General features: G+C 40.9%; 1 protein-coding gene across 1 annotated transcript in view; it reads right to left on the reverse strand.

Moving 5' to 3' along the window:
- Positions 1-17,961, reverse strand: part of cerkl (ceramide kinase-like) — a 188,087-nt gene that overhangs the window by 23,597 nt on the left and 146,529 nt on the right. The gene's annotated exons all lie outside the window — the stretch shown is intronic.

Genomic DNA, 17,961 nt, shown 5'->3' on the forward strand with positions numbered 1-17,961 from the left:
TAGATGGAAGTTTAACCGCAGCCAATATGAAATGTTGCACTTTAGAAGATCAAATGAAAGGAGAAAGTATATAGTTAATGGTGGGCCCCTTCATAAACTCAAAGAATTGAAAGAACTTGGGGTCGGAGTCCATAGTTCCATGAAAGTGACTATAGAAGTAGAGAGGGTGAATGGCAGGCTTGCCTTCATTGGTAGTCTTCAGCATAAGATTAGGGAAGTCATGTTTCAGCTATATAAAATTTTAGTCAGATCACAATTGAAGTATTATGTGCAGCTCTTATCATCCCTTTATAGGAAGGATGTAGAGACTGTAAATCGGGTGCTGAAGACCTTTACCAGGATGCTGCCTGGATTTGAGAGTGTGAGTTATAAGGTTCAACAAACTTGGGTAGTTCTTCCTAGAGTGACAGAGGCTGAGAGGAGACCCGATAGAAGTTTATAAAATTGAGAGGCATAGATAGGCAGTCAGAATCTTTTTCCCAGGGTAGAAACATCAAATATCAGAGAAGCTACTTTTAAGGTTGGGGAGCGGGAAGTTTAAAGGGAACGTGACGAACAATTTTTTTTAAACAGAGAGTGGTAGGTATCTGGAATGGATTACTAGAAGTAATGAAAGCAGGCAGTTTGGTTAGTTTGGTGAAGAGACATGAATAAGAACATGAATATAAATAACATGAATATAAAGGAAATGGAGGTACATGGATGATACACAGGAAGAGGGTATTTGTTATACATTGGCATCCAGAGGGGGCAATATCATGGGCCAGATGGTCTGACCAGTGCTCTATTGTTTTATATTCTATTAAAACCCACTGAACACTTTACTGGACAAATTATATCTTTGATTCTTCCCAAATAGAGTGCCTGCTTAATACCAGAGATCCAGGACCAATAGCTTTGCTGACATCACTTCACTGCTGTTAATTTTAACTCTAAACAAGATGTTTTGAAGAATCTCAGCTGGTGGATTAAAAAAAATGAAATGCTTTCTTAATTTAGTCAGTTTGATAGGTTTCATTCATTTACCACGGTTTTCTAATTTATGAAAAATATTGCTTTTTTGGATGTTTGATGCAAATTAGATCAGTAAAAATGCTTTTGATTTGGATTTTTTTCTCTGTTTCATTGATGGCCTTGGCTCAAAATGCCAACCTTTAATGTCCATCTCTAATAGCTCCTGAACTAAGAAGGCAATCAAGTGTTAACCATACTGGCCAGTCAGAACAAATAAGGATGGAAGATTTCCTTCGCTGGAGGACAGGGAAGGATTTCTTCCCTGAATTTCCCATCTGCTCTGATGAAATTCATATTCAAATCACTAGATGAATGAGAAAAAATATTTTGAAACAAAACTACCTTTTTTGATTTCCAAGTAAATAACTCTATTAGTCTACTTTAAGTGAAGCAATCATAGTATTAATTCAGGTATCTCATGAATTGTAATGATTGCCCTTTTGGTTTTAGAACAAAATATGAGCTCCATTGTTCAGACAATTAAGCACTAAATGGTTTGATAATCTCAGATATAAAGAAATCCCTGAAGGCCACAAGGCTATCTACTAAAGGTTACCTTGGTTTCTTCGTGGTTACATCAAATTTAAGAACAAATATGTGCCAGGGAAAGGAAAATAATAATATGACATAGACAAATGACTTCATTTCAATGCAGTTATGCAGCAAAAAAACGATTTTGCATTAACAATGAATATATCGGTGTCCTTGTAGTGATGTCTGCTATGAGCTTTCCAGTTACATATTTTAGTTTTAATGCAAAACCAGAAGTGGCTATAATTAACGTCTCTGCTTAAAATACTAATGTTGAAATCGTTAAGTGGTAACATTTGGACTGAGAAACTGCATAGAGACTTTAGGGATTAAATGCACAATTTTCTTATGGTTTAAATGCAAGTAAACAAATAATGATGCCTAAAAGTACTGTGGGGAACAGTGTCCCAATGAATAAAAGGAGTTTGGGTAAAAGAGTTCTGATAAGTTTGAACATGGGTTTGGATTAAATAATGAACCAGGGATAGAAAGAGAGACCCCAGAGACGGTGGAAGCTGGAAGCCAGAACAAAGGGCAAAGTGTTGGAGGAACTCAGAGGATCAAGCAGTATCTGTGGATAAAGAGATCGAGGATGATCTTGACCTGATGCGATATAGATTATATGATAGATGGTAAATGGACAATGAAAGTGGCAAGGCAGGCTAAAAAAAAAGTACAAAATACAAGCACAGGTTGAGGAAGTAACATCAAATTTCATAACATTTGTCAGTGATAATAAACCTGATTCTGATAACAATAAAACAGAGGGTCAGCCAGAAATCAAGTTTTGTATCAACTAGGGATGCCACTCCTTAGATATGCTATGGGAGGGATTTGATGGCATGATGCTGGGGACACTGCTTACATGAATAGTCTGGAGAATCTCCTTCAAACAGTGGAAGTAGCGTGGGAATATGACAGTAATTTAAAATTGTACAGAGTAGACAGATACCTTCAGAGGAGGGATCAAGAACAAAGTGACACAGAAAAACATGATTGGCAACTGAACCAAACCCAACCAGAAGAAAAAACATCATATATATTGCCAGGTATAGCAAAGGAGGCAGATTCAATTATAGTGTTGAAAATATACTCGGATGGCGTATTTATAAGGAAAGAATTTCCAGACATTTGGAAGAGTGTGAAGGATTGGATTGACATACATTGTTTAGATTCAATGGGCTGAATGGCCTTATAAACAGCAACCAGTCTTTAATTCTTTGCTGTGCTTACTCTATTTTTCAGTCTTCTGGTCTTACTTTACATTTCAATATTTTATTGAAGCTACATTCCGGTGCTGAAAATCCTGTTCTTACCAGCATCTTTTTGGTTGTTTTTTATGTTTTACAGATAATAGTAAATACTGAAGTAATATCACTTGAGGAATGCTACTTCTCCAAGTATCCAAAACAGGAACTCTGGTTAATGCATTTAGTACAAACTCTCACTGTCAATTCATCTCAGATCATTGAACCGAGCACAAAGCAGAGAGTGAACATTACACATCACATTCTGATTCATGATCATGTGGGTGCAACCACTAACTTAATTATTGAGAAAAACCTTGAGAGAAAATTCAATTTTATCACAGCAAAACCAAGCTCAGAATTAAATACAAATAACTATGTGAAACTCAGATTAATTTTTACACATCATTGTACAGCCTAACCCAATGAACAAACTTATGATAAAACACTACACCATTCAAAACACCTACAACATAGAAATTAAGCTCAAAGATTGCAAATAATTAAGGAGAGTAAGGCACAGGTCACTCCTGAGTCCATCATATGCATAAACTCTGTATTTGGTTAATTAAAAATTGCTAATTATTTCAGATAGAAGCCAACCTTTGCTCCAAGTTATAGAAAGAAATACAGGAAGGACTCTAAAACAAAACAATCTAATTGTGAGAATGCACAAGAATAAAATCATTGTTGATAATTCTGAATATATTTAACAGCACCTATGTCAGGATGCAGTCCATCGACTATAGCTCAGCATTTAATAACATCATTCCCAAAATCCTGATTGAAAAGTTGCAGAACCTGGGCCTCTATACCTCCCTCTGCAATTGGATCCTCGACTTCCTAACCTGAAGACCATAGTCTGTGTGGATTGGTGATAACATATCCTTTTCGCTGACAATCAACACTGATGCACCTCAGGGGTGTGTGCTTAGCCCACTGCTTTACTCTCTATATACATGTGACTGTGTGGCTAGGCATGGCTCAAATACCATCTATAAATTTGATGACGATACAACCATTGTTGGTAGAATCTCAGGTGGTGACAAGGACTGAGATATGCCAACTAGTGGAATGGTGCTGCAGCAACAACCTGGCACTCAGTGCCAGTAAGACGAAAGAGCTGATTGTTCACTTCAGGAAGGGTAAGACAAAGGAACACATACCAGTCCTCACAGAGGGATCAGAAGTGGAGAGAATGAGCAGTTTCAAGTTCCTGGGTGTCAAGATCTCTGGTGACCTAACTTGGTCCCAAAATATCACTGCAGTTATAAAGAAGGCAAGACAGTGGCTATACTTCATTAGGAGTTTGAAGAGATTTGGCATGTCAACAAATACACTCAAAAACTTCTATAGAGAGCAGTCTGATAGTTTGTTATGTGGGAGCTACTGTACAGAACCAAAAGAAGCTGCAGAGGGTTGTAAATCTAGTCAGCTCCATCTTGGGTACTAGCCTACAGAGTACCCAAGACATCTTCAAGGAGCAGTGTCTCAGAAAGGCAGTGTCCATTATTAAGGACCTTCAGCAGCCAGGGCATGCCCTTTTCTCACTGTTACCAACAGGTAGGAGGTACAGAAGCCTGAAGGCACACACTCAGCGATTCAGTAACTGATTCTTTCCCCACCATTCGATTCCTAAATGGACATGGAACCCTTGGACACTACCTCACTTTTTTGAATGTACAGTATTTCTGTTCTTTGCACAATTTTTAATCTATTCATAACACATATACTGTAATTGATTTACTTATTTATTTTTTAAATTATGTATTGCATTAAACTGCTGCTGCTAAATTAACAAATTTCATGTCACATGCCAGTGATAATAAACCTGATTCTGATTCTGAATAAGATTAAGTTTACTCATATTGGTAAGGCATACTTTATAATTATTTGCATTATTTGTCTTCAAGACCAAATTGCAACTAAATAAAAGCTAGTTGTCAAACCCCCTTTAATCACACCCTATATTGAGCATTTCTGCATAATGAAATGGATTAAGAATTTACCACAAATCAAAGGAAACCCACAGCTACTCTTCCTCATAATTGACCTCTTGCACACTTCTCCATTTCATCTACTATAACAATGTCATCTTCCATGTGACTGTTTCTAACGTGTCTTTTTTCTCACGAGGAATTCTTTCCAACATAGATGGCAGAGCACTGAAACACATCTCTTCCATCTTTTTCCTTTTCTCATTCTTCAGCATGACAAAACCATAAAGATGTTAGAGTTCAGAGCTGATTTTTAGTGCTATCTGTAAGGGGCTTATACGTTCTCCTCATGACCGCATGGGTTTCCTCCGGGTGCTCTGGCTTCCTCCCACAGTCCAAAGACGTACCTAGTAGGTTAATTGGTCATTGTAAATGGCCCAACATTTAGGCTAGTGCTAAATAGTTGAGTTGCTGGGCAACATGGCTTAACGGGTCGGATTTGTGATGTATCTATAAATAAATAAATTCTTACACCACACTGTATCCACATTAATCAGATTGTACTGATTTTTATCATCAAACACATCTTTCTTTCCTCCACAGCATTCCTAATAGATCAAAACCTAAGGAACACATTAACTCATTTCCATTATTCCACTGTACCTCCACCCTCATCAGCTTCACCCTTGCATTAATCACTGAAGATAGAACACTTGCCTTTTCCATCCTGCACTGCTGAAAGTCTGATTTATTTGCACTTCTTAAGGTTAAGCATTTTATATTCAATGTTCTTGAATCCATCTCCAGTTTGCTTAAGATTACCCTTCAGACTGCCAATATGACACCCTATTCTACATAGCAGATCCTTGGTTTCCTGACACACTTCACTGAACTTCAACATCAATTTAAGAGAAATCAGTTCATTTTCCCACCCACTGTTTTACGTCTCTGTGTTCAACAATGAATTCAACATTTTTGGGTAATGAGCAAGGACAGCATTTTCTGCTTTTATTTCAGATTTCTACCATCTTTATTTTTGTAATTTTAGAAGATGCTTCTTCCAGTTACACTTCCTCAGACTACTTTATTTCACTGATTTGTACTGCACTTACTCCTTGGGTTTCTGCCATCATTAATGTAGTGTTTTAATTTGATCTACTCCTCACAGATGACAGCACTGCATTCAGAAAAGGTTATGGGCCAAAACAACATTCCGAATGTGGCTTTGAATAACAAACACCTGTTCTGAACTCGAGAACTTTCAATATTAAAGCAGCAGAAGGTGTTGCTGATAGCACTGGACAACAATTTTTTTTCAAAAGCACTGCTTCCTCAGAATTATTTTTGTTTATGATAGACCGCTTGAGGCTGAACACAAATATAATTTCAGACTACTTGTACCACGTAGGAATTTGGTGAAACAAGAAATTAACTTTTATTGTATATAATGTGTTTAACTGCATAATGGTGCTGATGCTTTGCAATTGATCAACTAAGCTAAAAATGTTTTCTTGATGATTTTCATTTGTACTCTGTGCCTGCGACTTTTCGCCTAAGTGTCCAACAATTATCAGCCAGCATTGATGGATTCCAGTTGCCCTGATACCGTTTCTCTATGACCGCAATGCCCTGGTGAATCCTTTCACCATGCTCATTACTGACAGCACCAAGATTTGCGGGGAAGAAGTCTAAATGGGAATGCAGAAAACGAATCTTTAGTGATATGTTACACTTCATGGCTGTGTATGCTTGAAGCATGTTGTCAACTGGCTGTATGTAGTTTTGGTGCTCTGTAGTTGCCAAGAACAATTTCAGCATTATCCTTGAATGCCTTCAATGTGCTTTTCACTAGAAGTTCTTCGAATTGCCTGACATTTGTGGAACAACAAAAATGCCTTACTTAATTTTGGCATCAGTTATTCTAACATGAATTATGAATCGAAATAACAAATACAGGCAATTTAAAAATGGTGTGTGATGCGGACTGGCAGCAAAAAATCCATAAAATACACCCAAAAGTAGTGGTCACTAACCTTTTTAAGCCCAAGATCCCCTACCTCGGCCTTAGTGAAAGGCAAGATGGACCCCAGATCAATTAGTTACACGCATGCGCACTGGGGCAGAAAAGACCGGAAGTAAAACCCCACAACTCGGAAGTAGAAATAATGTATAAACACCAGGGGTACCCGCCCTTTTTTGCACCACGGACCGGTTTAATATTGACATTATTCTTGTGGACCGGCCCACGGGAGGCGGGGAGGGGTGCTAAACACGACGGGAATTCAGCGATACTCAAAGCAGGTTCCTTATGTCCAGTCTATTCTGCAATTTAGTTTTCGCGGCTCTCGGCACTTAGCTTCTGTCCCGCGCTGCTTATGTTTTTCCGCTGAAAAAGCTCAACGGGTTTGTCTTTAAGTGCAGGGTGCTTGGACTCAAGGTACCGAAGCAGTTCTGAGGGCTTCATTGCCTCATTAGACAGCCTCCGGGCCTGAACTCCAGCCTCTGCCCACCCGCCCCCAGGTGCGACTGGTCGTGGGTGGTGTGAGAGGACAAGGTTAGGTCCGGAGGTTCCTGGGGCCGTGGCGGTCGCAGTCCGGAGAGAGTGACCAACCAAGCGAGGAGTGCGACAGGCTCGCGCCCACCCCCCTTGTAGGATCTATTGGCCGACAAAAGTTTGGCTGGAGGAATGACTTTCAGTAGATCGCAGCGAGGTAGCTGCTCTGCTACTTACGAAACCTTGAGCCTGAATTAGGTCGTCTGCGAATATTTTAGCACCGGGTTCCCCACGAACATTTGGCGCACTAAACAGGTTTAGAGGCGGCGCCCATCTGTCCGCGCTCCGGGCCAGTATCATCAGCGGTTCTCGCCGGCCGCACGAGGTGAACACTGGCGCGAGGGTATCACTGCGTTTAGGTGACTGACAACCTCATGTGGGTTCAAGTTCAGCAGGTGCCATGACAGGGAATGGGTAAAGGTGCAACTGACTCATATTGTTTCCTCAGGGCCCGGTGGTTGGGGACCACTGAATTACACTGTGTAGTGCGGGGGAGCTACACGCATGCGCACTGGGCAGAAAGAACGGAACTAAAACCCTGCAACCCAGACACAATCTCTCAACAGTATTTATGTATTTATTTTTCATTTTTTTTGGGATTTACTGGAAAGTCTCAAAGATCAACCAGTCGATCGCGATCGATGGGTTGGCGACCACTACCCAAAAGTATTCAGGAAGCAAAATCTTTGTTGTCCAGTGTAGTTTGTAATACTGCAGATCACAGGAATCAAGAGAAAAACTGTCCACGTAATGGAACTGTACCCAGCAAAAAGGAAGAAGAGTGTGTTGGAAGTTAATCATCTCAGGCCCAAAAGATCACAGCAGGATCTTGTCTTAGACCTAGCCTCTTCAACTACTCCTTTCTTTCTGTTAGTGTGGTGTCTGGAGTGCAGCAGGAAGACCAGCACTTCCTGTACTTGTGTTGCAGTGTCCAATCTCATGTATGGAAGTCACAAGTGCACTGGGATCTGCTGCAGTTTTCTGGCAGATAACTAAGAACAATTGGCTGGCTGCCAAAAGAACCCATTCCAATATCCCTTGATACACAAAGTTCGGAAGAGATAGGAAAGGGGAAATGGTAAGCGGTTGCAGAGATTAAAATATAGTACTGGATGGAAAGGTATTATTGAGATTGAATCCAAAACATTTAATTACATTTAAGATGCAAGAGCAGAACTATCATGGTTCTGCAGACATTCTGGAGACCATCTCAAAAATGAGAGGGTTATAGGAAGATAATCTGTCAGTCACTGATCTCGAAGAAGGACACATTTTGAATAGATCTTGATACATAACAGAGGTGAAGTGGACCAAGTATCAGTGGAAGAACACAGAAAGCAGAGATCATTGAATCAGCTGGCTTAAAATAATGATGGAGAAAGGCAAGGCATATCTGAAAATTGAATTTCTCAAATGAAGGAAGCTAAGGATAATGTGATATGGAGCATTATAAAGTCATAGACACATGTAGCATGGAAACAGGTCATTCAGCCCACCAACTCTGGACTACCAGCAACCACCCATTTACACTAATACAACATTTCTCATTTCTCATTTCTCTATTTTCCCTCATATTTTCTCTCACTTGCACACACACACACACACACTCGGCAATTTACAGTGGTGAATTAATCTATAAACCTGCAGATCTTTGTCATGTAGGAGGAGACCGAAACAATCACAGGGAAGACAAATATACATAAGTACACACAAAAAAATCATGGGATCTGGAGTAAACCCACGTCTCTGAGAGACAGCAGCTCTACTCGCTAGGGTTTGGCCAGAATAAATCACAACCCAATATTCACAGCCAATCAAACGATTTTCAAAATGCAACTATTTCAGGCACAGGTGGGGGAACAAGAGTCATCAAAAACTGCGTGAAATAAACTGAGAGGGAAAGTAAACAGAAAAATAGATCAAGCAAACAGAGAAACAAATCAAGTTCACTATCCTCTCCCATCAGATTCCTTCTTCTTTGCTTTAATTTTTCCACCTATCCTCTCCCAAACTTCATTCACCTTCTTCACCCACTTCCCTCCTCACCTGGTTTCACCTTATCACCAGCCAGCTTGTACCCCTTCCCTTTCACCCACCTTTTTATTCTGCTTTCTGCCTCCTTCTTCAAGTCCTGATGATTGTTTATTCCCCTCAGATTCTGACTGACTTACTGAGTTCTGCCAGCACTTTGTATATGTTCCAGCAAATATAACACTCTTGTTCAAGGTGGGATACAAGGACATGCCCAGCATCTGATGTCTGTCAATTTAGCCAGCAAAATACTTATTAAAGGCAAATCACGTTTAATGAACCTATTGGAACTCCTTTATGAGCTAGCAGAATAAGAGCTGATAAAGAAAATAGAGTGGGTGCTATATTTTCACAAGGCATTCAAGTTACATAAAAAAAGCAATGTTGCAACATTGAGACACACAATATCAAAGGGTCGTTAGCAGTATGTAAAGAAAACCGACTGAAAATATAAAGCAGTGCTAAACACTTGATATTTCAGCCTGTGGTCAAAAAAGGAGCTTTCCAGGTTTTGTGCCTGGGTCATTCCCCTCACCCCTCCTTATTCCGCCAGAGCCAGAATAAGGTGGTGGAAGGGGAAGGTGATAAGCAAGAGGGAGGAGGGAGAAGGTAGATGGATGGTTGGGAGAGGGGGAATAAAATAACAAACTGCGAAGACACAGGTAGAAGAATATAAGAAGGACAAGAAACAGGAATCTAATAGTAGAGACAGTGGACCACAGAAGAAAGGGAAGAAGGGGCAAGTGAGGAGAAGATGAGAGGTGAGAGGAGAAACAGAATAGGGAATGGAAAAGAGAGATGGAGGAGGGGGCAGAAAGTACCAGGTTAGTGAAATTGATGCTCATGCCATCGGGTCAAATGCTACCCATCGTGGCCTTAGAGGTATCAGAATGGAAATACATGTCAGAATGGAAATGGTAAGTTGAATTGAAATGGGTGGTCTCCCAGAGATCCTTCCCTTTGAAGCAGATAGAGTGAAGTACTCAACAAACAGGTTCCTCAAGCTACATCAGTTCATTGATGTAGAGGCCATACCAGGAGCTCCAGATAAAATAGATAACTTTGACAGACTCATGCTGGAGTAATGGATCAGTGTCACTTCTGCTACCTGATTTTGTCATGTAGGGCATTATATTATGCAAGCCCTGTCACAGCCATCTCTCTTCTCTTATCACCTTTTTCTCTTGTTATTCTCTCCTTTTTCTACATTTTGAAACTTACTATGTATTAATGAAAGGTGACCAACCTAAAAGATTACTTCATTCTTCTCCACTGATACTGCCTGGCCTGCTGATATTTTTCAGCTTTTTTTTTTGGTTTTATTTAAGAGTAAAATCTCAATATATTAGATGATTTTTTTCAAAAACTATTTACTCTACTCTGTAATGGTTAAACCTGTGGTTAGCAATTGGAAGGTCTGGTGCAAAACCAGCCCCATAAGGACAGCTATTGATCTATAGAACAGAGATTAAAATTTCATGCATGCACAAACCAGGCCTGGGGATAACATCAGGAATCACTTGCTAAGGCATGTCTCTCAATGGCAAAAACTGCAATTTGGAAGCATTCTTTAAGAGAATCTTTATAGATACAACAGACCGTCATACCATACCATCCGGCCTGAGACTGGGCACAAGGGACTGTCCTGGAAACAAGGCAGCAGTAAACAGTTTACGATAAGCAGTACACAGAGTGTCATGAAATGAGGTTTTAAAAGAGCTCGTATGAAGAGCTGTTATGGAATGACGCAATGTAATTCTTAAAATTGCCATCCCTGCACAGGAGTCGTTCCCAAATATGACTCCTGATGGTATTGTGACCTATATATGAACAAGAGATTACCAGATAGCACTTGTTGTGAAGGACAGTGGTTTCTGAGGGAGGAAATGACTATACCTGAATGACTACCGACCTGTGGCTCTGACATCAATTGCTATGAAGTGCTTCGAGCGATTGGTTATGGCACACATCAACCATAACCTGCCGGTCAACCTCGACACTTTGCAATTCGCCTACCAGAGCAACAGGTCAACGGCATTTCTCTGGCACTACATTCCTCCTTAGAACACCTGGAGAATAAACACGCATATGTAAGGCTCCTTTTCATCGACTACAGCTCTGCCTTTAATACCATCATTCCAAATAAACTGATTCCTAAGCTCCGGAACCTGGGTCTTAGCACTCAGATCTGCAGCTGGGTCTTCAACTTCCTCACAGACAGGACCCAGGCTGTAAAGATCGGGGACAAGCTCTCCTCTTCAATCACTCTGAGCACCGGTGCCCCACAAAGCCGTGTACTCAGCCCCCTGCTGTACTCACTGTACACCCATGATTGTGCAGCCAAGTTTCCATCGAACTCAATATATTTAATTTTGCTGATGACACCACAATTGTAGGCCGTATCTTGGGTAATGATGAGTCTGAGTACATAGAGGAAATTAAGAACCTGGTGGCATGGTGTGAAGACAATAACCTATCCCTCAACGTCAGCAAGACAAAGGAATTGGTTGTTGATTTCAGAAGGAGTAGAGGACCGCACAACCCCATCTACGTCGGTGGTGCGCAGGTGAAACAGGTAAAAAGCTTTAAGTTCCTCCGGGTGAATATCACAAATGAACTGACTTGGTCTAACCAAGCAGAGCCCACTGCCAAGAAGGCCCACCAGCACCTTTACTTCCTGAGAAAGCTGAAGAAATTTGGCCTGTCCCCTAAAACCCTCACTAATTTTTATAGATGCACCATAGAAAGCATTCTTCTAGGGTGCATCACAACCTGGTATGGAAGTTGTCCTGTCCAAGACCGGAAGAAGCTGCAGAAGATCGTGAACATAGCCCAGCACATCACACAAACCAATCTTCCATCCTTGGACTCACTTTACACTGCACGCTGTTGGAGCAGTGCTGCCAGGATAATCAAGGATACGACCCACCCAGCCAACACACTTTTTGTTCCACTTCCTTCTGGGAGAAAGTTCAGGAGCATGAAGATTTGTACGGCCAGATTTGGGAACAGCTTCTTTCCAACTGTGATAAGACTGCTGAACAGATCCTGACCCGGATCTGGGCCGTACCTTCCAAATATCCGGACCTGACTTGCCCTACCTTACTTTCCCTTTTCTATTTTCTAATTATGATTTATAATTTAAATTTTTATTATATTTACTTTGATTTGTACTTCAGGGAGCACGAAACGTAGAATCACTTATCACTATGATGATTGTACACTCTAGTATCAATGTTTGGTGACAATAAATTAAGTAAAGTAAATGTACCTACATTCCTGTAAGAGAGTAGGAGACATTTTCCCTGAAATTAAATAATAAATTGCTAACTTTTGGAAGTAAATGCCAAGCTTATACCTTTTTCCCCCTATTTATCTGCTCTCTATTCTAATTCCAATATCTGAACTGAACCAGTAACTTTTCTTGTTCTTCCATGGATGATTCCTAACTTGCATAATATTCCTTACAGATAAGCAGAGTCACCTATGTCTTCAGCTACAGGAGGTGGTTGGGATTTTTAACAATTATTTCTCCTTTTGTTCACTGAGTAGGAAATCACGGTCGCTAAAGAGATAGCGGAGATGTTTTGGAGGATATTCATAGTACCAGAAAGGAGGTATTTGCAGGCTTACAGTACAGAAAATGGATTAGTCTCCGGGGCCAAACCAAGTGCATCCTTGGACATTGTGGGAGGCTCAAGAAGAAATTGTAGTGGCCCTTGGGTAGATTTTGCTTCATCATTAACTACTGGTGAAGTTTCCAAAGATTGGAATGCTGTTCCGTTGTTTAAAATGGGTAGCAATAACATGCCAGGGAACTACAGGCTGGTCAGTCTGATGTCAGTAATGGGAAAGTAACTGGAGAGACTTCAAAGGGACAGGATCTGCTAGTATTTGGATAGATAAAGCCTGATTAGGAGGGGTCAGTAATGCTTTGAGTGTGAAAAGTCATATTTCGTGAATCCATTAGTTTTTTTGAAGAGGTAGTCATAAGGGTAGATGAGAGAATGGTAGTGAGTGTTGTTTATTTGAAATTTAGCAGGGCCTTTGACAAGGTATTACATGGAAGGTTGGTCTGGAAGGTTAGGTCCCATGGAATCTGAGTAAAGCTGGTTAGGTGGATCCAAGCGCCGAAGGTGTTGGTTGAACTTTATTTCTTAGAATGGAGGACAGTGACTAGTGGCTTGCCAAAGTGGACAGCTTTGAGACCCTAGTTATTCATTATTTATACAAATGATTAGGATTTAAATGCATAGGGCGTGATTAGTAAGTTTGCAAATGACAAAAGTGATGGTGATAATAATGAAGGCTTTTATAGATTACAGAGGGAGCTTGATCAGTTATGGAAGTGAGCTGAAGAGTAGCAAATTGATTTCCTGGTGGAGTTTTAAAAAATGAAAATGCATTAAAATGTGAAAATCTGCAACACAGCAACATGAATACGTGAACAACTACTGATTCACTTCAATTTGGGTGCTCACATTTGTATTTTCCAGTATTGTCTGACAGCTTGAGTGGCAGAAGCAGGCATTTCTGAGTATAAATCTGCTGTGTTGCTCAGATGATTAACAGATACTCTGGGTTCTAATAAAATGACCTATACAAATACTTGTCAGCTTCCTGATCCTCAGCAATCTCCAGAGGTCTCAAGTGAAAACCTGGACAGATTGTGTAACTGCGAGTGAACAGCTTGGGAAGGCATGAAAATAGTGAATTTTCTAACCAAGTCACTGTTAACATTCTCAGTGCATCAAAGTGACAGCGCTCACCATGAGTGCTGATAAATCAATAAACACTTCATAGAAAAAAAAAGATTACATAAAATTTACACAGGAGGAAGCAATTTATTTGGTATTCAGAATGAAAGATATAGTTCTATTCATTTTCTGCTTTTTGGTGGCAATCTTTTCAACCTTAAACTATAACAAGATTGAACTGAAGACTGGGGGGGGGGTTAATAGTTCAGGTAAAGCATGACTAATGGTTACATCAAACCAAAATCATTTTAAAAATTGTCCTTGAAAGTGTGAGCATTTCTGCACAACAATTAACTTAATTAACTAGACACATGAATATTCATAAAGCTGTTAATGTCTCCCCCGTTCAAACTGATAAATGTGATGTAATGACTTTCTATTCAAGCATATCTAAAATTCTTCGGAAAACTACCTTAACCTCAGCTGCTTGTTCTTGATTATTTCCTTTAACAATGTTGAAGTAATACTAAATAATATTTTTGCCAAAAAAAAATCATTGGGATATAAACAGTAATATAATGAGCTAACTATAACAAGACTTTGAAGCTTATATCCAAAGATACACAACCCACAGGCTGGATCTTTGTACTCTGTTTTAGAAATCCTATAATTTGTTGTCAGCTTAAAGCATGATGTATCTTAATTATTCCTTCCTCATGTCCTTATGGTATCAGAACAGAAACGAAGTATTAGAAACATAGAAACACTACAGCACAATAAAGGCTCTTCAGCCCACACTGCTGTGCTGAACATGTACTTACTTAGAAATTACTAGGGTTACCCATAGCCCTCTATTTTTCTACACTTCATGTACCTATCCAGGGGTCTCTTAATAGACCCTATTGTATCTGGCTCCACCACCATCATCAGCAGCCCACTCTGCGTACAAAAAGTTACCCCTGACATCTCCTCTGTACCTAATTCCAAGCATCTTAAGACTGTGCCCTCTCATGTTAGCCACTTCAGCCCTGAGAGAAAGCCTCCGACTATTCACATGATCAATGTCTCTCATCATCTTATACACTTCTATCAGGTCACCTCTCATCCTTCGGTGTTCCAAGGAGAAGGCCAAATTCACTCAACCTATTCTCATAAGGCATGCTCGCCAATTCAGGCAACATCCTTGTAAATTTCCCCTGTACCCTTTCTATAGTTTCCACATCTTTCCTCCACTTAAGTGACCAGAACTGAGCACAGTACTCCAAGTGGGGCCTGACTAGAGTCGTATATAGTTGTTACATCACCTCTCAGCTCTTAAACTCAATCCCACGGTTGATGAAGGCCAATGCTCCGTATGCCTTCTTAACCACTGAGTCAACCTGCGCAGCAGCTTTGAATGTCCTATGGACTCAGACCCCAAGATCCCTCTGATCCTCCACACTACCAAGAGTCTTACCATTAATACTATATTCTGCCATCATATTTGACCAACCACAATGAACCACCTCACACTTATCTGGGTTGAACTCCATCTGCCATTTCTCAGCCCAGCTTTGCATCCTATCAATGTCCCATTGTAACCTCTGACAGCTCTCCACATTATCCACAACACCCCCAACCTTTGTGTCATCAGCAAATTTACTATCTGATCCCTCCACTTCCTCATCCAGGTCGATAATAAAAGTTACAAAGAGTAGGGGTCCCAAAACAACTTCCTGAGGCACACCACTGGTCACTGACCTCCATGCAGAATATGACCTGTCTACAACCACTCTTTGCCTTGTGTGGGCAAGCCAATTCTGGATCCACAAAGTAAGGTCCCCTTAGATCCCATGCCTCCTTACTTTCTCAATAAGCTTTGCACAGGGTACTTTATAAAATGCCTTGCTGAAATCCATATACACTACACCTACTGCTCTACCTTTATCAACATGTTTAGTTACATCCTCAAAAAATTCAAACAGGCTCGGAAGGCATGACCTGCCTTTGACAAAGCCATGCTGACTATTCCTAATCAAATTATGCCTCTCCAAATGTTTATAAATCCTGCCTCTCAGGATCTTTTCCATTAACTTAGCAACCACTGAAGTAAGACCCACTGGTCTATAATTTCCTGGGCTACTCTACTGCCTTTCTGGAATAAGAGAACAACATCTGAAACCCTCCAATCCTCCGGAACCTCTCCCATCCCCACTGTTGATGCAACGATCATTGCCAGAGGCTCAGCCCTCTCCTCCCTCAGCTGCCACGGTAGCTTTTTAATCCACTGTAAGTCATCCCTATAATCATCAAGATCCTTTTCCGCATTGAATAATGAAGCAAAGTATTCAATAAGTACCTTAGCTATCTCCTCCAGTTCCAAACACACTTTTCCACTGTCACACTTGATTGGTCCCGTTCTCTCACATCTTATCCTCTTGCTCCTTACATACTTGTAGAATGCCTTGGGGTTTTCTTTAATCCTGTACAGCAAGACCTTCTCATGGCCCCTTATGGCTCTCCTAATTTCATTCTTAAGCTCCTTCCTGCTAGCCTTATAATCATCTAGATCTCTATCATTGCCTAGCTTTTAGAACCTTTCGTATGCTTTTCTTTTCTTCTTGACTAGATTTTCACCCGCCTTTGTACACCACGGTTCCTGTACCTACCATCCTTTTCCTGTCTCTTTGGAACGTTCCTATGCAGAATGCCACGCAAATATCCCCTGAACATTTGCCACATTTCTGCCGTACATTTCCCTGAGAACATCTGTTCCCAATTTATGCATCCAAGTTCCTGCCTGATAGCTTCATATTTCCCCTTACTCCAGTTAAACACTTCCCTAACTTGTCTGTTCCTATCCCTCTCCAATGCTATGGCAAAGGAGATAGAATGACTCCATGACTTCCTCCTTTTCTGCAGCTGTGACACTATCTCTGATCAGCAGTGCCATGCCCTGACCTCTTTTGTCTCCCTTCCTGTCCTTTCTGAAACATTTATAGCCTGGCACTCTAAGTAACCATTCCTGCCCTTGAACCATCCAAGTCTCTGTAATGGCCACAATATCATAGCTCCAAGTACTGATCTACACTCTAAGCTCATCTGCTTTGTTCATGATGCTTCTTGCATTAAAATAGACACATCTCAATCCATTGATCTGAGTGTATCCCTTCTCTATCACCTGCCTATCCTCCCTCCCACACTGCCTTCAAGCTTTCTTTATTTGTGAGCCAACTTTCCCTTCCTCCATCTCTTCAATTTGATTCCCACCCCCCAGCAATTCTAGTTTAAACTCTGCCCAATAGCCTTAGCAGATCTCCCTGCTAGGATATTGGTCCCTGTTGGATTCAAGTGCAACCTGTCCTTTTTGTACAGGTCACTCCTATCCCAAAAGATCTCCCAATGATCTGAATCCCTTCCCCCTGCTCCAATCCCTCAGCCACACAGTTATCCTCCACTTCACTCTATTGCTATATTCACTGCAGTGTGGCATGGGCAGTAATCCCGACATTACTACCTTTGTGGTCCTGCTTCTCAAATTCCTTCCCAACTTCCTGGAGTCTGATTTCAGGATCTCCTCCCTTTTCCTACCTATGTCTTTGGTACCCAATATGTACCACGATCTCTGCCTGTTCACCTTCCCACTTCAGTATACCGTGGATACGATCAGAAACATCCCAGATCGGCAAACTACCATTCACATTTCTTTCCTTTGTCCACAGAATCACCTGTCTGAACCTTACTATAAAGTCCCCTATTACTGCTGCCTTCTTCCTTTCCCTACCCTTCTGAGCCACAGGGCCAAACTCTGTGCCAGACTCTGTTGTTTCCCCCAGATAGGCTGTCCCCCACCCCAACAGTACTCAAACAGGAGTATTATTGTTAAGGGGGATAGCCACAGAGATACTCTCTAGTATTTGCCTCTGTTAGGAGGGTCTGTTTCGCAGATCTCAAAAACATATTCAGTCTGA

The sequence above is a fragment of the Hypanus sabinus genome, chromosome 4 (genome assembly GCF_030144855.1).
Source record: "Hypanus sabinus isolate sHypSab1 chromosome 4, sHypSab1.hap1, whole genome shotgun sequence".
Taxonomy (NCBI): domain Eukaryota; kingdom Metazoa; phylum Chordata; class Chondrichthyes; order Myliobatiformes; family Dasyatidae; genus Hypanus; species Hypanus sabinus.